At 48.4% G+C, this 25,775-nt stretch overlaps 1 long non-coding RNA gene across 2 annotated transcripts; it reads right to left on the reverse strand.

The window, feature by feature from the left end:
• Positions 1–1,830: 1,830 nt before the first annotated feature.
• On the reverse strand, positions 1,831–24,936 carry LOC133063452 (uncharacterized). 2 transcript variants are annotated; one of them, XR_009694410.1, is made up of 4 exons: positions 24,659–24,936; positions 6,512–6,707; positions 5,252–5,379; positions 1,831–2,818 (listed from the first exon to the last, which is right to left on the reverse strand). It is a non-coding gene; the product is annotated as an uncharacterized LOC133063452 (long non-coding RNA). The 2 variants fall into 2 exon arrangements; XR_009694409.1 differs by lacking the exon at positions 1,831–2,818 and having other exon boundaries at positions 4,671–5,379.
• Positions 24,937–25,775: the final 839 nt, after the last annotated feature.

Consider the following 25,775-nt stretch of genomic DNA (forward strand, 5'->3'; position numbering starts at 1 on the left):
TGGGGATGGGGGTTCACCGGTGACGGCACAGCTCAGTGGTTGAGAGCCCAGAGCTTTGCGGGCTGGCAGAGCTGGGATGAATCCTGGTTCCTCATGCCTCGGGCACCCATCTGGAGCTGCAGAGGTGCCCAGCTCCCAGGATGAGGGTAGCTGAAACATGATCACGTGTTAGGGGCCCCTCCACCCGGAGCCCAGCCTGTAGTGCCTGCGTGTGCCTGCTATGTCCCTTCAGTCGTGTCCGACTCTCTGCGACCCCACGGGCTGTAGCCCACCAGGCTCCTCTGTCCATGGGATTCTTCAGGCAAGAATACTAGGAGTGGGTTCACTGGATTTAGGGCCCATCCTAAATCCAGGATGGTCTCATCTCAAGATCCCCAATTTGACAACACATGCAAAGACCCTGTTTTCAAATAAGGTCACATTCACAGGTGCCACGGTTAGGACGCATCTTTAGGGGAATTACTATCAACCCACTAGCAGTGCAGTGAGAGCAAAAATAAGCCATCAACTGCCCCGACTCCATGGGGCTGAGAAAGATGAAGAGGATGGCCTGCCCAGGGAGGGGAGGCGGTGGGGAGGCTCAGAGATCAGCAGGGACAAAGGGGCCATCAGGCTTCACTCCCTGCTGGAAAGCCCATTTACAGAGGAGGAAACAGCCAGGGAGGTTGCAGCACCACGGAGGTCCCACTCGGGACAGACAGCCACGTCTGACCCCGCGGCCCCTGGAGCCTCTCACATCCCCACCCACCTCTCTGGACCTTCTCAGCCCAGCATCCAGGCGCGTGGGGTCCCTTGGGCCAGCCTGGGGGATGAGGGGGGCTTGTCGAGCCAGACCAGGGCAGCTGGCTGGACCCCAGGTCCAAGGCAGACGCCACCCAGGCCCTGCTTTCGGTTCTGCAAAGGCCACCAGCTCTGCTCCCTCAAGATCACAGAGTCCGGCCCCCCCTCCACCACCCACCCGAGTGACCACGCTGGGGGTCAGAGTTTTCCATGCACCTCCCCCGCCCTCCCGACAAAGCCTGAATGCCTAGAATTCTGCAGGAATTCCCACAGCGGCCCTCCCACCCTGGGTCCCCAGTGAAGGAAACAAAGGCCCTCTGGGGTCTGGGGCTAGAGGGCAGGGAGGCCCAGGGCAGTCTCTGGGAATCCCATTCCTGGAGATTCGCTCTTAGACAGGAAAGGACGGAGCCAGAATGAACCCTCATGGGGCCGCCACGGCCGGCTGTCAGCCCACATCACACGTGCATACGCAGTTGTGTATCCCTCTCCACGCCCTGCTCCACACACACACAGGAACCACAGACATCCCCACACACATGCCTGACCACACAAGCAGGGGCCCAGGCAACCCCCTTCCCGATGCTGAGATGGGACACAAGAGGATGCCACGTTCCCAGAGGGCATCCATCCTTATGGACAAGGGGAACCCGCGACCCCGTGCACAGGAGCTGGTGAAGCCTGGGGGCTGACCTCAAGTACCCCAAGCCTGGGTTCAAAGCCCACCACTGCAACCTTGGGCAAGTCACTCAACCCCTCTAAGTCTGTTTCCTCAACTGATTATTGAGATACTATTCATTCCCAGCGCAAAGGGCTGTTTCTTTGGGGCGGTGGGGGAGGCCACACTGCTCCGGTGTCCAACCAGGGATTAAACCCATGGTACCTGCATTGGGAGCATGGAGTCTTAACCACTGGGCCACCCGGGAAGTCCTTCAAAGGGCTATTAGAAAGACTAACTCATGGAACATGTAAGCACTCAGAAACCCATTCACGGGAAGGACTACACAGATGTCTGCTGATTACGATACGTTGATTTTTTTTAAATGCACAATGTAAGAGTTGCCAGTTAAGTTTTATTTGGACCAAAATGAGGACTGCAGCCAGGCAGACAGCAGTTCAGATAGCTCTGAGAGACTGCTCTGAGGAGGCGAAGGGTTGTGTTGCTAAGTTGTATCTGACTCTTTGCAACTCCATGCACTGCAGCACGCCAGGTCTCCCCGTCCATCACCGACTCCCAGAGCTTGCTCAAACTCATGTCCATCAAGTCGGTGATGCCATCCAACCATCTCATCCTCTGCCACCCCCTTCTCCTCCACCTTCAATCTTTCCCAGCATCAGGGCATTTTCCAATGAGTCAGCTCTTCACATCAGGTGGACAAAGTATTGGAGCTTCAGCTTCAGCATTAGTCCTCCTGGTGAATATTCAGGGTTGATTTCCTTTAGGATTGACTGCTTTCATCTCGTTGCAGTCCAAGGGACTCTCAAGAGTCTTCTCCAGCACCACAGTTCGAAAGCATCAGTTCTTTGACACTCAGCCTTCTTTAGAGAGACATACAACCCCAAACAAAACCTCACATGCAAAGAGACACACAGGCATACGGACTGGTTTCTGTCTGTCTGACCTAACACCTTGCCCTGCCCAGGGTGTGGGATCAGGACTCCCAGCAGTCTGTGGGACTGAGCCCTAAACCTGTGGGATTCGATACCCAACTCCAGGTAAGTAGTGTCAGAATCAAATTAAATTATAGGATACCCGGTGTCCAGAGAATTGGAGAATTGGCTGGTGTGGAGGAAAAAATATTCACATATTTGGTATCGGAAGTGTAGATAGATAGATATCTACTACTAGTAGATAGATATCTACTATCTCCTAGTAGATAGTTTTATCTTTATGAGGGTACTGTAAGGATGAAATGAGACAATGCATATAACAAGAGCTCAGGAAGAATTTGCCATGGGGAGCGTTTGCCTTAACATGGTAACAGCAGGATTTGGGTTTTATGAAATAAGAACTCAGTAGCAGTCCTCAAATTCAGAGTACCTATAGGAGAAAAATTACAGTTTTGTTTTCACTAGCCTGTAACTGAAATTTAGTGTCTGTCTTCAATTCCTGATGTAGCAACATCCATGGACCTATGACTTCATCACCAAGAAGAGCCACAAATATTTTCATATCCCAAGACTGTCACATGTATATATGACACAGCTGACTTCTTTTGTAACCTGGGGGGGGTGGGGAGTTGCATGGGAAAAGACTCTTCTGAATGTTTGTGGATGTGATCAGTCATGTCTGACTCTCTGTGGCCCCATGGGCTATACCCCAACAGTCTCCTCTGTCCATGGAATTTCCCAAGCAAGAATACTGGGGCAAGTTGTCATTTCCTGCTCCAGGGAATCTTCCTGACCCAGGGATTGAACCCACATCTCTTGCGTCTCCTGTATTGGCAGGTGGATTCTTTACCATTACATCACCTGGGAAGACCGATGTTAGGATCTTTGCAAGTTATTTTGAAATTTATCCCCCCAAAAATGGCTATATAGAGTTATGAATGGATGGAGAGATAGATGAAGAGATGAAGAGATGGAGAAAGGGATGAAGGAATGAATGGATCAAGGGATGGATGGATGGATATAACAAAATGTTATCTGGGTGATCAGTATGGGGTATTCTCTGCACAAATCTTTCAACTTTTCTATATGTTTGAATATTTTCACAATAAAATGTTGGGGGAAAGATTTCTAAAAGAGAGAAAAGGATGAACCTGAGAAAGACAAAAGACATTCAAAGTCTGAGCCAAGAAAGATACATCTTAAAGCTCATGTTTATCATTGAGTCCTTTTATCAACGTCAAATTATATAGGGAAGAAAATGGACAAAAGAAGTGTAAGGACTTTCCTGGTGCTGGTAGTACGGTGGATAGGAATCCACCTGCCAAAACAGGGGACACGGGTTTGATCATGGGTCTGGAAGATTCTACATGCTGCGGAGCAACTACGGAGCCACAACTACTGAGCCCGCACTGCAGAGCCTGTGCCCTGCAGCAAGAGAACCCACTGCAAAGAGAAGCCCGAGCCGAGCAACTAAGAATAGCCCCAGCTCCCCGCAACTAGAGGAAGGCTGCGCGGAACAACGAAGACCTAGCGCAGCCATACAGAAAGAAAGAGGCATAAAACGCAGACACACAATGCAAGTCTTCAGTAACTGCACATAAAGGGGGAAAAAATCACATTTTCCCTAGAAGGAAAGTTCAGTGTCTAGGCTGTATTGCCAACGTGATGCCCACAGGCCGCCTATGGCACTGAGCGGTTGAAATATGGCTGGTCAGATCCGAGATGTGCTGTACAATATATACCTGATTTTGAAGACTTCGTATCAGAAAAAAAAGGGGGGGGCGGGGAGAGAGAGGATGGAAAATAGCTCTGGAATATTTAAAAATACTGATTACATGTTGAAATGTTAATACTTTGGATATGTTGAATTAAATAAAATATAGATAAAACTGATTTCCCCTGCTTCTTTTTACTTTTTTTTTTCTTTTTACTTTTTTAAAAGTGCAGCTACAAGAAAATTAAGAAGACATATGCGGCTACATTAGTTATGTTTCTGCTGCTTAAGTCGGAAGTGCCCACTTAGAAAATTCTGACTTTACCAAGACACATGCATTTCTCTTATGCTTCTAGAATTACTTTTTTCTCTCACTGGCCAACTAGACATGGATATACACTAGAAAAAAAAAAAAAATTCACTGGCTGACTAGACATGGATACGCCACGAAGGGCGTAATTGTTTCCCTTTGCTTATCTTTGGCAGCGTACCTGCTTTTTCCATTTTTCTTGTGGTTCATACCTCTGGGAAATAATGATGTCAAATTAGTGTTTAAGACATTTGGAAGTAAAATAAAATCTTTATATAATAAAAATATTTTTAGAAGAAATATCCGGTCTTAAGTCAACAGAAATAAATCCAGAAGTAAATTCAATACAAAACATAATTTTGGAAGGGGTGCCTGGACCCCACAAGAGTTCCCAGGAACTGGGGTGTCCCAGCTGGATCCCTGCCCTCCCCTCCTTTGAGAATCACGTGGTTTCTGACCAGGACTTTCTTGTTTCCAGATGACTCTGCCCCAACAAGACAGTCATCAGAAAAACATGAGGCCCCACGTGACAGTCGCCTGACCTTTCTGTGTAGGCCGTGGCACCAGCCCTGACTGGGGCAGGCATGAGGTTTGGTCACTCTGGGCTCTGCTCCAGAGTAAAGAGACCTGGAGAGGAGTCTGCCAGAGTAGACAGCGGCTCCGTCCTCCGCCAGAGCGTGGCATCTAGCTACGTCAGGGTCCATGCCCCCTGGACACCTACCCCAAAGGCAGCCCGGGCGGGGGGTACCCGGGAGGTGGGGCCAGGCTGGCCCACCTGTCACTAGCATCAGCAACGTACTGCGAGGTCCTTGCTGGACTGGCTGTCTCGTACTGCTCACCTCTCCAGGGCTGAGCCCTTCTCGTCCTTGTTAACATATTTTGAGCACGTTCCAGGTGCCGGCACCAGACAAAGCTCATCTCCTTTCATCCCTAGGCGCCCTTCAGGGAGGAGCTGTCATTATGTTTCCTAATTCGATGATAAGACGAAGGGACAGAGAGGTTAAGTAAGTGGTCCAAAGTCACACAGCTCAGGACCCATATGCTCGACAACCACTCTGCGCTGCCTCTTTGAGGAAGCACCAGAAACCCAATAAACCAGTTCCTACCAGGGAGGGTGTCACACCGCTCACCAGAGCCTCTGCCCAGGAGCGCTGCTCCTCCCTCAGGTGCCCCACATCCTCAGGGCGTCACCACCCACCAGTCACCCGGCCAGACGCCCCAGTCTAGCAGCCAGTGCTTCCTCCGCAGTCCTAAGCGTCTCTGACGTCAGCTGCTTTCTCTCCAACCCCTCCCCTCACTACCAACTTGCATCACATGGTGCAAGTCACTTGGCCTCTCTATGCCCCAGTTTCCCCATCTGTAAAATGGGGATAACGATAGGCCTATCTCATAGAATCATTTGAGATCAAAGTGATTTTCTTTAATTTTTATTTTTGGCTGCACCAAGGCTTAGTTGTGGCATGTGGGATCTAGTCCTCTGACCAGGGATGGAACTGGGGTCCCCTGCTTTGGGAGCGAAGAGTCTTAGCCACTGGATCACCGGGGAAGTCCCCATCGTGATTTTTTTAGCTTTAGTTTTTATTTATTTATTTTGGCCACATCGAATGGCTTGTGGGATCTCCCTGGACCAGGGACTGAACATGGGCCCTGGCAGTGAAAGCCCAAATCTTAACCACTAGACCACCAGAGAGCTCCCAAAGTGATTTTTTTTTTTTCATCAAAACACACATATATATTTTTTTTAACATACATATATCAGGGCGTACCATGGCCCTGGCACACAGTAAGAGCTCAACGCTATTTAACTATCATAATGAGCATGTGCATCCAGAGCCCCACACAGTGGACAGGACCGCAGATGTCTGGGAGGTCAGAGATGGTTTCCTGGGCGGATTCGATCATGCCCTCCCTAGCTGGAGGTCCTGTGGTGTGATCCCCAGGAGCTTGAGCATGAAGCGCAAACTCCTTGGGCTGTCTCAGGAGCCCCAGCTTTGGTCACCCACCCGCTCCTGCCCACACCCATCCGTCTCCTTCCCCCGCCCCCGGTCCCAGCAGGGAGTTCTCCCCACTACGGGCCCCTGCAGTTTATCAGTTTGTACCTGCTTGTCTGTTGACTGTCCCCCCGCTGGAATGGCCCAGCTGTGAGGGCCAGGACCTCACCAGGTGTCCACAGCTGGGTCTCCCGGCAGGTACACCTGGCAGGTGATTCAACACTTGTTTGCAGAATGACCGAATGCGGGAATCAGTGAAGGAAAAAATGGATCTCTTCCGGCACTTGTTCTACAGCCTGGGAAACTGAAGGGGAGATGCGGTGACATCACAGGTCAGATACACTGTGGGTGGTGGAGCCAGATTGGGGTTATTACTATGAAACATTTCATGAGGACAAATGGGCCACATGCATGCAGACAGAGCTCTGGATGACTTCCTCTCCGATGTGCCACCAGCCCTGATGACACAGGCGACTGGAGGTTCCACAAATCACTGCCCTTCATCACGACTACAGTCTCCCCTGAGCACTGGGGTAGGGGCTAGCTGAAAGGTCTTTTCATCCAATGGTGGGATGGGCGGGTCGGGATGGTCCCTCTGGGAGGGTGCAAGGACCCTCCACGGGATGGGAAATCATATCCTAACGGCTGAGTCATACCCAGGGGGTGGAATGGCGTCACTGGCAAGCATGATCCATGATGTCCATCCCAAGCTCATCCCGGCCCGTTGCTCCAATCCACAGAGCTTGGCTGTATTCACATTGGCTCATGGGGAAGATACTGCTGAGGAGGAAGGAAGAAGCAAGCCCAGAGAGGAGGGACCCAGCTTGGTGTGGGCAGCCTGACCGATGTCTCGCATGGAGGGAGGGAACCAGGTCTTGATACCTAGGCCCACGAGGCGCCTATTGTCCTGAGTCCTCACCTGCATCCACATGAAATGGGCAGAACTGTTATCTCCATCTCACCCGCATGAAATGGGCAGAACTGTTATCGTTGAGCAGGGCTCAGAGAAGTTGAGGGCTTTGCCCAGGGTCACACAGCCAGCCAGAATTACCCAGGGGCTGGAACTCCTGGGCCTCCCCTGCAGCATTCCAGCTGATCCCAATCCACACAGCCCACACCAAGAAACATTCCAGCCCACGCCAAGAAACATGTTGCTGCCTTTAGGGTTTTTTTTTTTTTATACAAGAAACTCACAAGCTATGTGCTATTCGCCCCCTTTTACAGAGGAGGAAACTGAGGCTTGTATAAAGGAGACCATTTACCCAGAGTCCACAGCTGGCAGGAGTGGGACTTGAACCCAAGCACCTTCAGGGCCCACAGGCTTCGCTCTGCACCTGCCTGCCTCCTTCATCCTCACCTCTTGGCCTCCGCACAGCTGGGCAGGAGCAGGCGGGCTGACCCACACTCAGTCAAGGACACGGGGCTGCAGCCACGCCCCTGCCTTCCCAGGCCTCTGGCTCCCCCAGCACCCGTGTACCTGGTCACTCTGTTCTCATGCACGACCCCCTGCCTTGGCCCTGCCCGATGCCCCATCCCCAGAAGCCCCTTTGAAAGAGTAATCGGGAGCTGGAATGAGGGACTGAGGCTAAAGGATGGGCAGACGGACAGCCAGCCTGGAGGCAGGCAGGGACACAGCCAAGGGACCCAGACAACCAGGCGAGCGTGAGAAAGCAGGCGACGTACAGGTGAAATGCTGATGTCTGATGTGAGCGAGGCAGACAGAGAAATCTGAGTTAACTGTGGACCAGAAGAGGAAGAAAAATGCCTCTTCTCACCAGCTTAACACAGCCCCCTGGAGGCCAAGTGTGTGACCTTTAAAGAAATACTCAAAACTGGATCTGGCTCAGCTGAAAGTTTTAGAATCCTTCCCCCCTCCCCCGCACCCAACAGCTTTATCAAGATGTAATTCACATACCCGGGAATTCCCCAGTGGTCCAGTGGTTAATACTTCATGCTTCCATTGCAGGGGGCCGGGGTTTGATCCCTGGTTAGGAAACTAAGATCCCACGATGAGGCCAATTTTTTTTTTAATTCACATACCATACAGTTCACCCATTTAAAGTGAACATTTCAATAATTTTTAGTATATTCAAAGTTGTGCAACCATCACACAGTCAATTTTAGAACATTTTCATCAGCTCAAAAAGAAACTCTGTACCTTTTATTATCACTTTCCTGTTCCTCATTCTGCTCCCCACAGCCTCAGTTTAGTTCAGTTCAGTCGCTCAGTCGTGTCCAACTCTTTGCAACCCCATGGACTGCAGCACACTAGGCCTCCCTGTCCATCACCAACTCCCAGAGTTTCCTCAAACTCATGTTCATCCAGTCGGTGATGCTATGCAACCATCTCATCCTCTGTCATCCCCTTCTCCTCCTGCTTTCAATCTTTCCCAGCATGAGGGTCTTTTCCACTGAGTTAGTTCTTTGCATCAGGTGGCCAAAGGATTGGAGTTTCAGCTTCAGCATCAGTCCTTCCAGTGAATACTCAAGATTGATTTCCTTTAAAATTGACTGGTTTGATCTCCTTGCAGTCCAAGAGGACCCACTAATCTTTCGGTCTCTACAGATTTGCCTATTTTGGACATTTCCCATGAGTGGTATCTTGTATATTAGGGCCTCTTGTATCTTTAGGATCAGGGTGTCAAGGTTCACCTACATTGTAGCACATATCAGTACTTCAGTTCTTGGGGAGGGGGATAATTAGGAGTTTAGAATTAACATATACACACCACCATATATAAAATAGATAACCAGCAAGGACCTGAAGGGACAAAATAGGTGATTAATTAGTTAATCCCACTAGGTGACTGTAAGTAGAAAAATACGGGAGACCCCTGTAAAGTTAATGATTACTTGAGAAAACAGGTTTGCTTAACCATAAAACCAAGCAGGCTTGCTTAGCAACAAAACCATCAACAGAAGCACAAAACAAGCACCCAAAACAATAAAACAATGGTGGCATGAGACCCACATCCTGGGCAGTGAGCTCAGTAATTTAATGATCCCTGAGACATGCTCTCTGCACACACAGAAGAAAATAATACTTTGTGGACCCAGCTTGACCATGTAGGGAACAAGAAAACTCCTTTGTCCGACGTGGAGGAAGAGTTGATGATGGAAGCATGTTTACTCGAGAAAGACAAAGAAGGTCTTCTCCCCCTGCCCACTTTTCCTTTGATTATAAAACTGTAACCCAGTAAGTTCTCAGGGCGCAGCACTTCTCGCCCACCCACTTGTAAGCCTCGCAAGCTATTCTAATAAATCACTTATCTACCACTTTGCTCTCGCTGACTTCTTCTCTGCAGTGAGACATAAAGGACTGGGGTACCAGAGCTCTTCAGAGCCCCCCTGAAATGACACCGATCAGTTCCAATATCAGTACTTCACTCCTTGGGGAGGGGGATAAATTGGGAGTTTGGGATTAACATATACACACCACCATATATAAAATAGATAACCAACAGGGGTCTACTGTATAGCACTGGGAACTGTACTCAATATTTTGCAATAACCTACAATGCAAAAGAAACCGCAAAAGAACAGACATATATATGTATAACTGACTGACTTGGCTGTTCATCTGGAACACAACACTGTAAATCAGCTATACTTCAATAAAAAAAATACTTTATTTCTTTTTATTGACTGGTAGCACTTCATGGTACAGATACCCCACATTTTGTTTGTCAATTCATCCAGCTGACAGACATCTGGGTTGGTCCTTCTGTTTGGTATGATGAATAATCCGCTGTGAACATCCCTGTTCAAATTTCTGTGTGTTTCTGCTTCTTTGGGGTCCACGCCTAGGAGCAGAAGTGCTGGGTCATATGGGAAAGAACCTTGGGGTCTTCATTCATATTCGGAGATCCCTGATAAACACATGGGCAAGAAACTCTAAGAATAATCCCAGGACTTCTCACACAGGCTTCTCACATGCCAGACCCTATTCTATAGTCACTCACCGAAGCTTCACAATCGACTCATGAGGCACTAGTATTATCTCAATGGTACAAAGAAACTGAGGCACAGCTCTGGCTGGCTCCCAAGACCCTGCTCTTAACACTAGACCAGAACAGGATTTCTGATGGGCGATAAAATGGCAGACAGAACAGAGCAAGGCCACCTGGAGTCACGCCCCGAGGACTTGGGGCTGTGGCTTCCTCTCCCTTCCTGAGTTGACCCCAAGGGACAAGCGCCTCACCAGGGAGGAGCAATGAGACCCCTCAGGCCTGGCTGCACCCCTCCTGGGTGAAACTGTTTAAAAAACACTTATTTACTTGGTTGCACCGGGTCTTAGCTGCAGAACACGGGATTTTTTTTTTTTTTTTTAGTTGATGTACACAGGATCGTTAGTTGCAGCATGTGGAGTCTGGTTCCCTGATCAGGGATTGAACCAAGGCCCCCTGCATTGGGAGCACAGAGTCTTAGCCACTGGACCATCAGGGAAGTTCCCTGGATGAGGCTTTTTTCTTTTTGGACTGTGGGTCCTCATTACAGAACTTACACAGGACTGGGGAAACAGACTCTTGGACGGCAGAAACAAAACCTTGCATGCACCAGAACTCAGGAGGAAGGAGCAGTGACCCCACAAGAGACTGACCCAGACTTGCTTGTGAGTGTCCAGGAGTCTCCAGTGGAGGTGTGGGCCAACAGTGGCCTGCTGCAGGGTCAGAGGCATTGAATAGAACAGTGCATGCACAAGATCTTTTGAAGAAGGTGGCCATTATCTTCATTACCCCTACCAAAGTTTGGTCTCAGGTCAAACAACAGGGAGGGAACACAGCCCCATCCATCAACAGAAAATTGGATTAAAGATTTACTGAGCATGAAAATATCAATAACCTCAGGTATGCAAATGACACCACCCTTATAGCAAAGAGTGAAGAGGAACCAAAGAGCCTCTTGACGAAAGTGAAAGAGGAGAGTGAAAAAGTTGGCTTAAAGCTCAACATTCAAAAAACGAAGATCATGGCATGCGGTCCCATCACTTCAGGGCAAATAGATGGGGAAACAATGGAAACAGTGACAGACTTAATTTTCTTGGGCTCCAAAATCACTGCAGATGGTGACTGCAAAGTGAAAGTGAAAATGAAAGTAAAGTTGTTCAGTTATGTCCGACTCTTTACAACCCCACAGACTGTAGCCCACCAGGCTCCTCCATCCATGGAATTTTCCAGGCAAGAATACTGGAGTGGGTTGCCATTCCCTTCTCCAGGGGATCTTCCTGACCCAGGGATAAAACCCAGGTCTCCCGCATAGCAGGCAAACGCTTTACTGTCTGAGCCACCAAGGAACTACAGCCATGAAATTAAAAGTCACTTGCTCCTTGGAAGAAAAACTATGACAAACCTAGGCAGCATATTAAAAAACAGAGACGTTGCTTTGTCAACAAAGGTCTGTCTAATCACAGCTATGGTTTTTCCAGTAGCCATGTATGCATGTGAGAATTGAACCATAAAGAAAACTGAGCGCCAAAGAATTGATGCTTTACAACTGTGGTGTTGGAGAAGACTCTTGAGAGTCCCTTGGACTGCAAGATCAAACCAGTCAATCCTAAAGGAAATCAGTCCTGAATATTCACTGGAAAGACTGATCCTGAAGCTAAAGCTCCAATACTTTGGCCACCTGATGCGAAGAACTGACTAACTGGAAAAGACCCTGATGCTGGGAAAGACTGAAGGCAGGAGGAGAAGGGGATGACAGAGGATAAGATGGTTGGATGGCATCACCGACTCGATGGACATGAGTTTGAGCAAGCTCCAGGAGTTGATGACGGACAGGGAGGCCTGGCGTGCTGCAGTCCACAGGGTTGCAAAGAGTCGGACACGACTGAGCAACTGAACTGGACTGAACTGAAAAGAGCATGGCCCTGCCCATCAGAACAAGACCCAGTTTCCCCCCCAGTCAGTCTCCCATCAGGAAGCTTCCATAAGCTTCTTATCCTTATCCATCAGAGGGTAGACATAATGAAAACCACAATCACAGAAAACTAACCAACTGATCACATGGACCACAGCTTTGTCTAACTCCATGAAACTATGAGCCATGCTGTGTAGGGCCACCCAAGACAGACGGGTCACAGTGGAGAGTTCTGACAAAACGTGGTCCACTGGAGAAGGGAATGACAAACAACTTCAGTACTCTTGCCTTGAGAACCCCACGAACAGCATGAAAAGGCAAAAAGATAGGACACTGAAAGATGAACCCCCCAGGTTGGTAGGTGCCCAATATGCTACTGGAGAAGAGGGAGAAATAACTCCAGAAGAATGAAGAGACAGAGCCAAAGTGAAAATAACACCCAGCTGTGGATGTGACTGGTGAGGGAAGAAAAGTTTGATGCTGTAAAGAACAATTGCATAGGTTGTTAGGCCCATGAATTAAGGCAAATTGGAAGTGATCAAACAGGAGATGGCAAGAGTGAACGTTGACATTCTAGGAATCAGCAAACTAAATGGACTGGAATGGGTGAATTTAACTCAGATGACCATTATATCTACTACTGTGGGCAGGAATCCCTTAGAAGAAATGGAGTAGCCCTCATAGTCAACAAAAGAGTCCAAAATGCAGTACTTGGGTGCAATTAAAAACAACAGAATGATCTCTGTTTTTTTCCGAGGCAAACCATTCAATATCACAGTAAACCAAGTCTATGCCCCAACCACTAATGCCGAAGAAGCTGAAGATGAACGGTTCTATGAAGGCCTACAAGACTTTCTAGAACTAACACCAAAAAAATACGTCCTTTTCATCATAGGGGACTGGAATGCAAAAGTAGGAAGTCAAGAGATATCTGGAGTAATAGGCAAGTTTGGCCTTGGAGTACAAAATGAAGCAGGCAAAGGCTAACAGAGTTTTGCCAAGAGAACACACTGATCATAGCAAACACCCTCTTCCAACAACACAAGAGAAGACTCTACACATGGACATCACCAGATGGTCAATACTGAAATCAGATTCCAAAGATGGAGAAGCTCTATACAGTCAGCAAAAATGAGACCGGGAGCTGACTATGGCTCAGATCATGGACTCCTTATCGCAAAATTCAGACTTAAATTGAAGAAAGTAGGGAAAACCACTAGGCCATTCAGGTATAACCTAAATCAAATCCCTTACAATTATACAGTGGAAGTGACAAATAGATTCGAGGGATTCGATCTGATACACCAGAGTGCCTGAAGAACTATGGGCAGAGGTTCATGACGTTGTACAGGAGGCGGTGATCAAGACCATCCCAAAGAAAAAGAAATGCAAAACGGCAAAATGGTTTTCTGAGGAGGCCTTACAAATAGCTGTGAAAAGAAGAGAAGCGAAAGACAAAGGAGAGACGGAAAGATATACTCATCTGAATGCAGAGTTCCAAAGAATAGCGAGGAGATATAAGAAAGCTTTCCTCAGTGATTGGTGCAAAGAAATAGAGGAAAACAACAGAATGGGAAAGACTAGAGATCTCTTCAAGAAAATGAGAGATAACAAGGGAACATTTCATGCAAATATGAGCACAGTAAAGGACAGAAATGGTATGGACTTAACAGCAGCAGAAGATACTAAGAGGTGGCAGGAATACACAGAACTATACAAAAAAGCTCTTAATGACCCGGACAACCATGATGATGTGATCACTCACCTAGAGCCAGACATCCTGGAATGCGAAGTCAAGTGGGCCTTAGGAAGCATCACTACAAACAAAGCTAGTGGATGTGATGGAATTCCAACTGAGCTATTTCAAATCCTAAAAGATGATGCTGTGAAAGTGCTGCACTCAATAAGCCAGCAAATTTGGAAAGCTCAGCAATGGTCACAGAACTGGAAAAGGTCAATTTTCATACCAATCCCAAAGAAAGACAATGCCAAAGAATGTTCAAACTACTGCACAAATGCACTCATCTCACATATCAGCAAAGTAATGCTCAAAATTCTCCAAGCCAGACTTCAACATATGTGAACCGAGAACTACCAGATGTTCAAGCTGGGTTTAGAAAGGCAGAGGAACCAGAGATCAAATTGCCAGCATCCGTTGGATCATCAAAAAACCAAGAGAGTTCCAGAAAAACATCTACTTCTGCTTTATTAACTCACAAGGTGAAACAAACAGCACTGTAAAAAGGTTAAAGTAAAACCAGAGCTGCATTTTTGCTCACAAACTGATAATGACATGAGTTTGTAGCCTGGAATTATAAGTGGAAGCCCCTGGAAATGTGAAGTCTCATGCATGGAGTGGATACACTGCCCCGGACCCTTTCCCAGTTGGTACTCCAGATTACTGTTAACAAGGGACAGCGCTGTTTAATTCTACTGGATGCTACTGGGCCCAATTTGACGATGTATGTGCAGTTACCTCTATCATTTTATTTATTTTCTTTTAATGAGTGTATGTTGAAATCAAGTCAAAAATCTTCTATAAAGAATTGAAATTGTGTGTCATGAGTGGAGTGGTTTCTTTGGCTAACAAGTCTTTCAAAACTAAAACAAAAGTACAACTTTTTAAACACCAGGACCGGGATGCACTAGTGGTAAAGAATGCAGGAGATGCAAGAGATGCGGGTTCAATCCCTGGGTTGGGAAGATCCACTGGAGTGGTAACCCACTCCAGTATTCTTGCCTGGAGAATCCCGTGGACAGAGAAGCCTGGTGGGCTACAGTCCATGGGGCCACAAAAGAGTTAGACACAACTGAGCCACTGAGCACACACAGTCTCAGTTTTAAAGCTAAAGGTACAGGGCCTGGGAAACCCCTTGGCCCCAGCTGGGCGGGACAGCTGGTCACCCTACTGGCCCAGAAGCCCCATCGCCTGCCAGCCCTGCCATCCATCACTGCCCACCCCCCAGTACCTTACACTAAAGTCACATTCCAGCTTTTGTCCAGCATCTCGTATTCTCAGCTGTGATTTTCTTTTACCATTTCTCACTTTACCCTTATTCTCCAGGCCCAACTTCTCATGGGTCCTTGGCAAAACAAGAAATAAACAGAGTCTGAATTCTTTATTAATCTGGACTTACTCCGTCTCAACTCTTGTCCATTCGGAGAAGAAGGTCTTCCTTTCTTTTATGAAACAATGGGGGAGTGGAAGTGGTTGTGAGATTTTTAATGTCTTCATTAATCAAAATAAAAAATCAGCCATCTCGGCTTCCTTGGTGGTCCAGTGGTTAAGATTTTGTGCTTCTATGGCAGGGGGACATGGGTCCGATCCTCCATTGGGAAAGTTCCCCAGGCCACCAGGTCCATGTGGCAAAAGAAAAAGAAAAAAACAGCCAACTCATGCCCATCCTTAAATTTTTAAAATCAACTTGAAATTTTAGTTTTGAACTTAGAGAAAAATTGTGAAAGTAGCACAGGGAACTCATATTCAGCTTCCCCTGTTATTAATACATTTTTATTTACTAAATTCTGTGCTTTATTCTAATTTCCTTAGTTTAAAGTCTTTTTCTGTTCCAGAAGCCCATCTGGGCTATCACATTACATGTAGGTTGCTCTGGGCTATGACAATTCTTCAGACTTTCCTGAGGTTTTGATCACCTTGATTCTTTCCAGGAATAATTGTCAAATCCCTCAACAGGGTTTGTCTGATTGTCTCCTCATGACTTCTCTGTCCACTCAGTAGTTAAGATTCCCTGCTTCCACTGCAGGGGGCACAGCTTCGATCCCTGGCTGGGGAACTAAGATCCTGCAAGCCCCATGCCCCACTTCCAAAAAAAAGAAGAATGTAGTCTGTGTTTAGGGAGGAAGACCATAGAGGTCAAAGGGCATTGTCAACAATCGTATCAAGGGTACAAGCCCTCAAGATGACATATCACTGTTGGTGGTGACCTTGAAAACCAGGCTGATTGAAGTGAATTATCTGAAATTCTTTTGTGTGGGAAATTCATCTCTCTGATATTTTGTTGTTGTTCAGTCACTCAGTCCTGTCTGACTCTTTGCAATTCCATGAACTTCAGCATGCCAGGCTTCCCTGTCTTTCACTATCTCCCAGAGTTTGCTCAAATTCATGTCCATTGAATTGGTGATGCCATCCAACCATCTCATCCTCTGTCATCCCCTTCTCCGCCTGCCTTCAATCTTTCCTAGCATCGGAGTCTTTTCCAGTGAGTCAGCTCTCTGCATCAGGTGGCCAAAGTACTGGAGCTTCAGCTTCACCATCAGTCCTGTCAATGAACATTCAGGGTTGATTTCCTTTAGTACTGACTGGTTTGATCTCCGTGCTATCCAAGAGTCTTCTCCAGCACCACAGTTCAAAAGTATCAGTTCTTCAGCGCTCAGCCCTCTTTTATAGTCCAACTCTCATATCTATACATGACTACTGGAAAAACCATAGCTTTGACTAGACAGACCTTTGTTCCAAAATGATATCTCTACTTTTTAATACGCTGTCTAGGTTGGTCATAGCTTTTCTTCCAAGGAGCATCTTTTAATTTCATGGATGCAGTCACCGTCTGCAGTGATTTTGGAGGCCAAGAAAATAAAGTCTGTCACTGTTTCCCTTTTTCCCCATTTATTTGCCAGGAAGTGATGGGACCGGATGCCATAATCTTCGTTTTCTGACTGTTGAGTTTTAAGCCAGCTTTTTCACTCTCCTTTTTCACTTTCATCAAGAGGCTCTTTAGTTCTTCTTTGCTTTCTGCCATAAGGGTGGTGTCATCTGCATATCTGAGGTTATTGATATTTCTCCCAGAAATCTTGATTCCAGCTTGAGCTTCAACCAGCCTGGCATTTCACATGATGCACTCTGCATATAAGTTAAATAAACAGAATAACAGCACATAGCCTTGACGTACTCTTTTCCCAATTTTGAACCAGTCCATTGTTCCATGTCCCATTCTAACTGTTGCTTCTTGACCTGCATATAGCTTTCTCAAGAGGCAGGTAAGGTGGTCTGGTATTCCCATCTCTTTAAGAATTTTCCAGTTTGTTATGATCTATAGTCAAAGGCTTTGGCATAGTCAATGAAGCAGAAGTAGATGTTTTCTGAAATTCTCTTGTTTTTTCTATGATCCAACTGATGTTGGCAATTTGATCTCTGGTTCCTCTGCCTTTTCTAAATCCAACTTATACATCTGGAAGTTCTAGGTTTACATACTGTTGAAGGCTGGCTTGAAGCATTTTGAGCATGTGAGATGAGTGCAATTGTGGGGTAGTCTGAGCATTCTTTGGCATTGCCTTTCTTAGGGATTGGAATGAAAACTGACCTTTTTCAGTCCTGTGGCCACTGTTGAGTTTTCCAAATTTGCTGACATATTAAGTATAGCACTTTAACAACATCATCTTTTAGGATTTGAAATAGCTCAATTGGAATTCCATCACATCCACTAGCTTTGTTCGTAGTGATGCTTCCTAAGGCCCACCTGACTTCGCATTCCAGGATGTCTGGCTCTAGGTAAGTGATCCCTCCATCATGGTTGTCCGGGTCATTAAAAGCTTTTTTGTACAGTTCTTCTGTGTATTCCTGCCACCTCTTCTTAACATCTCTGCTTCCGTTGGGTCTATACCATTTCTGTCCTTTATTGTGCTCATCTTTGCATGAAATGTTCCCTTGTTATCTCTCGTTTTCCTGAAGAGATCTCCAGTCTTTCCCATTCTATTGTCTTCCTCTACCCAGAGCCCTGATCCTGGCTTCACCTCTGCATACTGTAACTGGCCCAAAGGGTTTGCCAGAGAGAGACAGAGCCCCCTCTGTGTGCCAGGCCCGTGCGGGGACATTTTCACACGAGAGGCAGCTTTCTCACAAAAGGGGATTCAGTCTCCCCACTTTACAGACGAGGCTGAGAGAGGGGCATGGAGCCCCAGGTCACATGCTGTTGAGTGGCATCTGCAGGGTTTGAACCCACTGGCTTCTCACCTCCCTTCCCACCTCTGCGCTGGGCTCGCTAAAGCTAACTGCTGACCAGCAGGAAGAAACCCAGGCCACAGAGCGGGGCATTTACACCAGTCTTGATCCCTTTCCTCTACCCCGGGGTCCCACACACCAGCGAGAGACAGGCCAGGAAAGGACCTTCAGCAGCTGCCGTTCTGGAAACCCTGAGTTAGAAAACGGAAAAGGGGGGAGATGAACCACAGGATGCCCAGGCTTGAAGGGTGCCTGCCACCTTGTTTCGCCCCTCCTTCACCGCCCTTTCTGTAAAAGGCCTCGTGGGCGCCCACCCACTGGGAGAAGCCTGGACGTTTCTTTCACGGAGTCTTGGCTTACTCCGTGGACCACATCCGGAGGCTCGTCTCCATCACTCCCCGGCCTGCCAGCGGGACTGGACTGGGTGTCGGTGAAACCGGGGGTTCCTACTCCTAAGGGAAAGTCTGGGGGTCCCGGACCCCACTCTTGACCTCCAAGCTTCCTCTGGTGCTCTCAGATCTGGGAAACGTAGTTCAGGTTTCCAGGCGGGAGCAGTGGACTAGGCGGTATCCTGAGACGCTGATTCACCCCTTGGGAGACCCTTTCCTGCTCTCTGGCCGTGGGGTTCCTCCTCTGTAAACGGCGGGTAAGAGCTGATTCCCCCCACGTCCAGGAGGCTCAGTCCTGCGCTGCGCCTGCACCCGGATGCCGGTGGCCCGGTCGCCCGTGACCGCAGCGCCCCCTTCTGGCTGGGTGCCTCTCGGCCTCGGGGGCACGTCCCGTGCTCTCTGTCTCCCCCTACAGATCATTCATGGAAGGGCAACTCGGTTGAAAGCCACTCAGAAGGGGACCAGAATTAGGTTTCTAAAGGGGTACTCCGGGGTTTCCATCGCGGCTGTACCACCTGCTAATGGAGACACAATGTGCCACTGACCCCCTCAAAACTTAACCCAATGCTTTGTCATTTATAAAAGGCATATAAACAGGTGAGGAGAACATCTATGTCTCTCTGTGGTAACATTTGCCCAGGAAATTATTTGCTCCAGCCTTGTCCACTCTGCATCCTCAGTGCTGAATGTCCACCACCCATCCCTGCCCCGTCTGGACCCTCAGCGTCTCTCCTGAATCACTGCTCAGGCCTCCCTGTGCCCTCCCAGGCCCCACTTTAATCCACCCTCCCAATGGCAGCCCGGGTTCTCTTTCTAAAAATACAGATCTCATGAGTCACTCTCCTGCTTGCCATAGTCAGTGGTCCTCTGTCAGCCTCAGGATAAAGTCACACCCTTCACGGTAATCAAAACCTCCTTCCTCATACCTGTCAGAATGGCTGTTAACAAAAAGACAAGAGATAACAAGTACTGGCGAAGGACCCGGAAGCCTGGCGTGCCGCAGTCCATGGGGTCGCAGAGTTGGACGCTGAGCAACCAAACAACGAGTGCTGGCGAGGGTGTGGAGGAAAGGGAACTCGGGTGTGTAGTGTGGGAACACAACTTGGTCCAGCCACTATGGAGAGCAGCATGGAGGTGCCTCAAAATATTAGATATACCATAGGATCCACCAATTCCACTCCTGGGTATGTATCCTATGGAAATTAAACCACTATCTTAAAAAGATATCTGCACGTTCATTGCAGAGTTACTTATAATAGCGATATGCAAACAACCTAAGTGTCCACTGATGGATGAATGGATAGAGATAATGTGGTATATATATACAATGGAATATTATTCAGTCATATGAAACCCTGTCATTTATTACAACATGGATGGACCTTGAGGACATTATGCTAAGCAAAACAAGTCAGACAAAGAAAGGGAAAAAATGGTGTGATCTCACTTTATATGTGCAATCTAAAAAAGCCAAATACAGAAAACAGCTTGGTGACTGCCAGAGGTCAGGGGGTAGGGATGGGAAGGCATGAAATGGGGGGAGGGGGTCAAAAGCCACAAAGTTCCGGTCATGAGATAAATAAGTCCTGTGAATATAATGTTACAGTTAACAGTAACACTATACAGTTAACAGTATACAGTTAACAGTAATGTACTATTATATATTTGAAAGTTGCTAAGAGGGGAGATCTTTAAAGTTCTCATCACAACAAATAAAAACTGCAAGGTAATGAATGTTAACTAAACTTGTGATGTCATTTTACAGTATATACACATATCAAATCATTGTTGCATACCTGAAGCTATACATTTTATGTCAACTGTATCACCAAAAAAAAAAAAAAAAGCCTTTTAGACCTGGACCCTGTCTTGTCTCTGATCCAGTCATGTACCATTTCTTTTTCCATCCCAGGCTCCTGCTAACCATCCACCGGGACCTTCTGCACCCCTTGCCCCCTGGCAATTCCTGCATCTGGGCCTTTGTGTGTATCCTTCTTGCTGCTGGAAAACCTTGCCTGTATCTCTGTTTACTCTTTGTCATTCAGGATACAGCTCAACTGTCTCCACCACTGAAAAGTCTTCCTTCCTTCCCACTCACTGCCCTGCCCAGAGAAGAATGGGTTCTTCCTTTCCCTTGTCCTTCAGGTGTCTGCTCAGGGTCCACCTCCTCCAGGAAGCCATCCCTGACCACTCCATACTCGCAAGGTCCAGAGTTGGGATAGTGTGCCTTTGGTCTATTTCTTCCTGGGGACTGAGCTCTGTGAGGTCAGAGGCTGTGTTTGAGTACTGGGGTATCTCTGGCAGCCAGCCAGAGCCCAGTATGGAAGAAGAAGTCAGCTGGGGTTTGGTGGACAGATGAATGAATACATGAATGAATGAATGAAAGATCTGAACAAGCACCTCAGAGCTGGTGATCACAAGGAAGAGTTCCTGAGTGCTACTCAGAGGACCCCTTGGCTTCCTGGGAGTTAGCAAAGGCTTTGTTCTGAGACAGATCTTGGCTCCTTTGACCCCATCTAGGCTTCAGTGTCTCCAGAGGCAAACTTGGGAAAACAGTAAATCATTACCCGAGTGGTTATAAGGATTGACTGGGATCACATTCCTATTGATGCTACTAGCCTCAACCACAAGAGTCTGATGTTGAAGTTCATGGGCTCTTTAGGTGTTGGCCTCACGACAGTGTTTCTAGGAGAAAGTATCCAGGACACACAGTGCCCAAGGTCTCTAATGCCCGGCCCCCACCCCTGGCCCTAACTCTTCTAGCTGAGCCCCAGGCAGGCTTTTCCAGAGGCTGGGCTTTAGCCTCCCTCAGCATCTTAGACTCTTCAATCCTCCTGCCATCCCTGCTCCCCTGTGACATCCATCAGCGCCTGGCCAGCTGTTGTCCAGAGCGGCCACTTCCTCCACCAACCAGCCCCCCATCCATCACCACAACCCCGGGGGGACTTCAGCCCAGCTGCAACCATCAGTCCCCGCACCCCTCCAGGGGCTGGGGTTCCTGGCAGCCTCTGCTTAATCCCAGCTCTGGGGATCGACAGCAGCTGGGTGGGGGCGGGTCTGGGGGGCAGGTGGGGGGAGGCGGCAAGGAGACTCTCCATTCCAGCTGTTGGAAGGCGGCCCCTCCCCCACTGACCTGCTGACTGAGCCCTTTAGCAGGCCACCCATTCACAAGGGATTAGGAGCCCCGTTTTCACAGCAGCTGACCTGTACTGAGCACTTCCTGTGTGCCACTTGGTAAGTTGCCAAGTTGTGCCCAGGTCTTTACGACCCCATGGACTGCAGCATGCCAGGCCTCCCTGTCCCTCACCATCTCTCGGAGTTTGCCCTAGTTCATGTCCATTGAATCAGCAATGCCATCCAATCATCTCATCCTCTGTCACCCTCTTCTCCTGTGTATCAGACCCTCTGCCAAACAGGCATTCTTTGCCTCTGCTAATTTAATCTTCAAAACAAAACAGAAACCACCCATGAGGTTGGTTCTGTCATCATCCCACTTGATGAAGCAGGGAGACTGAGGTTCAGAGCTGTGACTTGCCCACAGTCACATGATGGGCAAGTGCCACATCTGGGACTCAGACTGAACGTTTCTGGAGTCCAGGCTCCTTCTGCCCTATATGGGTGCCCGTGTGGAAGCTCATGGAAGATAGACGCAAGTAGGGACAGGGTGGGGTGCAGGGGAAGGAGAGATTCCGGCTGAGAGGCATTGCTTGGAAGCTCTGAGAGATGAGCAAGATGTGGGTGGGCAGAGGGCTGATGGAGATGTGTGCTGAGCAGGAGGAGCAAAGGCTGGAGGTGGGAGCCTGAATCACTCTCACTGCAAAAGGAGAGTCAGAGAGACACCCAGACACACACAGAGGGAGGCCTGTGTGTGTGATGTGGCTGTGTGTGAATGACTGCCTTTGTTAGTGATTGTGACTCTGTGTGTGTCTGTGTGTGTAAAATTATGCAAGGCTTTGAACTGGGCAAAAAGATGGCAGGGTGTCTTGCCTAGTGCACCCTCCTGGGTCATCTTGGCCTTGCACAGTCTTCAAGGTATTTCCCACGAGGTAGCAAACCGATTGTGATGCAAATGAGTCTCCTCCAAAGAAATGCAAATGACCTGCATCCGGTAGAGACACAATTGATGTCTGCCCTTTGCACACTGACCAGTTTCTCGCACCTGTTTGCAAATTCATTTCAGCACTTGCATGGCCTGCCTGTGTCTGGGCTTTTTTAATCCTCCTTTGAATTGGCTGTAACATCTTACTAGCTCCCTCATAAACTTGTGAGTCAAAAATCTTTGACATATGTTCAAAGATTTTATATTTGTAAGAGAGTTCTGAGTTCCCCTGCTTTTTGAACATATAATTTCATTTACTTATTTGGGACTGTGTTGGGTCTTCATCGCTGCACTAGGGCTTTCTCTAGTTGCGGTGAGTGGGGACCACTCCTAGTTGCGGTGCATGGGCTCTCATCGCGGGGACGTCTCTTGTGTAGCATGGGCTGTAGGGTACACAGGCTTCAGTAGCTGTAGCACCTGAGCTTAGCAGTTGTGGCTTCCGGGTGTGGACCGGCCAGTTCAAGAGATTTCTCTCCTGTGACTCAGTATGGGGCTCGACCCCAGGCTCCAGAGCTCAGGCTCAATAGTTGGGGCACAGGAGCTCAGAGGCTCCACTGCGTGTGGGATCTTCCTGCACCAGGGATCAGACAGCATTGGCCGGCAGACTCTTTACCACTGAGCCACCACGGAAGCCCCCTGACTTTCCCTTCTTGAAGAGTATGTAAGAATCTGCCCCCAAAGTACAGATTCATGTACGCACAAAGCTTGTTGTTGTTGCAGCGCTAAAAGAACCAGCAAAGACTGGACACAGTACAAACATCCGCCAAGGGGAAACTGGTTGAATAAACTGGACGTCCACATAGGAGAGCACTCAACAGTTGGGAAAAGAAATGAAGATGCTCTCCTAATACCACCCGGGAGTGATCTCCAGGATACAGGTTTACGAGAAAATAGCAAAAACAAAATCTAACGAGCAGAATTGTGTGTGCACGATATATATTCTAGCTTCTGAATGTGTGAGAGACGTGTATACATTTTCCCTTCTTGATCTTTTTAGCGGTGACCACGTGCCTGCCCGCTCAGGGGCTACAAAGCCTGCACACCCCCTGCCCCCTGCCCTGGTGCCCCTCAGGCTCCGACCTGAGCAGCTGACCACAGACAACAGTCCCCTGTCGAGGTTCTTTGTGACATTTAGTCGGCACTTACTGCATGCCCGGCTGTGGACTGAGCACTTTAAACATTTGAGCTCAATTCCTCTTCCCGACACTGCTGTGAGGTGGGTGGTCTCATCATCCCCATTTGACAGATGGGGAAACTGAGGAACAGAGAGTAGAAAACATCAGCTAGAGAGGAAGTGGCAAGGCCAGGATTTGAACCTCAACTGTCTCTGACTCTCAGCTTCCCTTGTGGCTCAGATGGTAAAGAATGTGCCCACAGTGTGGGAGACCCAGGTTTGATCCCTGGGTTGGGAAGATCCCTTGGAGGAGGAAATGGCAACCCACTCCAGTATTCCCACCTGGGAAATCCCATGGACGGAGGAGCCTGGAGGGCTACAGTCCGTGGAGGGGGGTCACAAAGAGTCGGACACAACTGAGTGACTTTCATTCACTGTCTGACTCTCAGGCCCATGGGTTCCATCACCACCAGTGAGTGGGTTTCTCTAGCTGCTCCAGCTCAGAAAAGGTAGGAACCAGTACTCCCAATGGTTGAGCCCCAGCCCCTTCAAAGCACAGCAGGGATGGCTGGTCCTCAGTGGGGAGCACCTACTGTGTGTCAGGCACTTCCCATCCACACGCCCACAGTGTCCTCCCCATAGTGAGGCAGGTCCCGCCTCATCCCCTTTGGACAGAAGAGTCTAAGGCTCAGAGAGGTTAAGCAGCTTGCCCAAGGCCACAGAGCAGAGCTGGGGTTTGAACCCAGGTCAGTCTGTCTCCCAGGTCTGGGCCAGGTTCAGGCTGCCCTCCCCTGGCCTGCGGGGGGGGGGGGGGGGGGGAGGGGGTATCACTTACCCCAGCCGGGGTTCAGAGGAGGCTGCAGTCAGCAGTGGTGGACATCGGTCCCCTCCCCTACCTGCTTCCTGCCTGGGAGAGGAGGACGGTGCCTTCAGAAGGAGCTAGGGTTGGGAGAGACAGGTGAGCCAGACCCACTCTGTTCCCTTCTCCAAGAACTGCCTGCAGCCTCCCAATCAGCTAAAATTGGACTTCGCTGCCGTCTGCACGTTCCCGCATACCTCAGCCTGGGTTCCCACACCCTGACTCCTGCTCCCTCCACCACCGGCTGACTTGTTAACCACAGGCACAAGGTTAGAAAGAGCCCCTCCCTGCTGCCTGCCTCAGCAAGTGGCACCTCCACCCACACATGAGCACAGCTGCTACGCACGCCCATTGCACCATCAACTCCTGGGTAACGCGTATCACAGTTATAACTAAAATTCCCACGAGGTTCTTGCAATTTTTTAGAACCTAAAACTGCTCTAAAATGTTAAAAATCTTAAGGATTTTTTTCTTAAAAAAAAAAAAAAAACCAATCTGGTTAGAGTATGTAAGAGTCTGCCCCCAAAGTACAAATTCATGTAGGCACAAAGTTTGTTGTTGTTTCAGCGCTAAAAGAACCAGCAAAGACTGGACACAGTACGAACATCCGCCAAGGGGAAACTGGTTGAATAAACTGGACGTCCACATAGGAGAGCGCTCAACGGTTGGGAAAAGAAATGAAGATGCTCTCCTAATACCGCCCAGGAGTGATCTCCAGGATACAGGTTTATGAGAAAACAGCAAAAACAAAATCTAACGAGCAGAATTGTGTGTGCACGATATAAATTCTAGCTTCTGAATGTGTGGGAGATGTGTATACATCTGCTTATATTTTCAGAAAGAGACAATGGAGGGGACTTTCCTGGTGGTGCAGTGGCTAAGACTTTGCACTCCCAATGCATGGGGCTTGGGTTCGATCCCTGGTCTGGGAACTAGATCCCACGTGCCACAACTAAGAATTCACAAGCCACAACTAAGACCCAGCACAGCCAAATAAATAAATATCAAATATACATACATACATATACAGGTGGCCCAGATGGTAAAGAATCTGTCCCCAATGTGGGAAACCCGGGCTCGATCCCTGGGTCAG

This window comes from Dama dama, chromosome 10 (assembly GCF_033118175.1).
Source record: "Dama dama isolate Ldn47 chromosome 10, ASM3311817v1, whole genome shotgun sequence".
In the NCBI taxonomy this organism is placed as follows: Eukaryota; Metazoa; Chordata; class Mammalia; order Artiodactyla; family Cervidae; genus Dama; species Dama dama.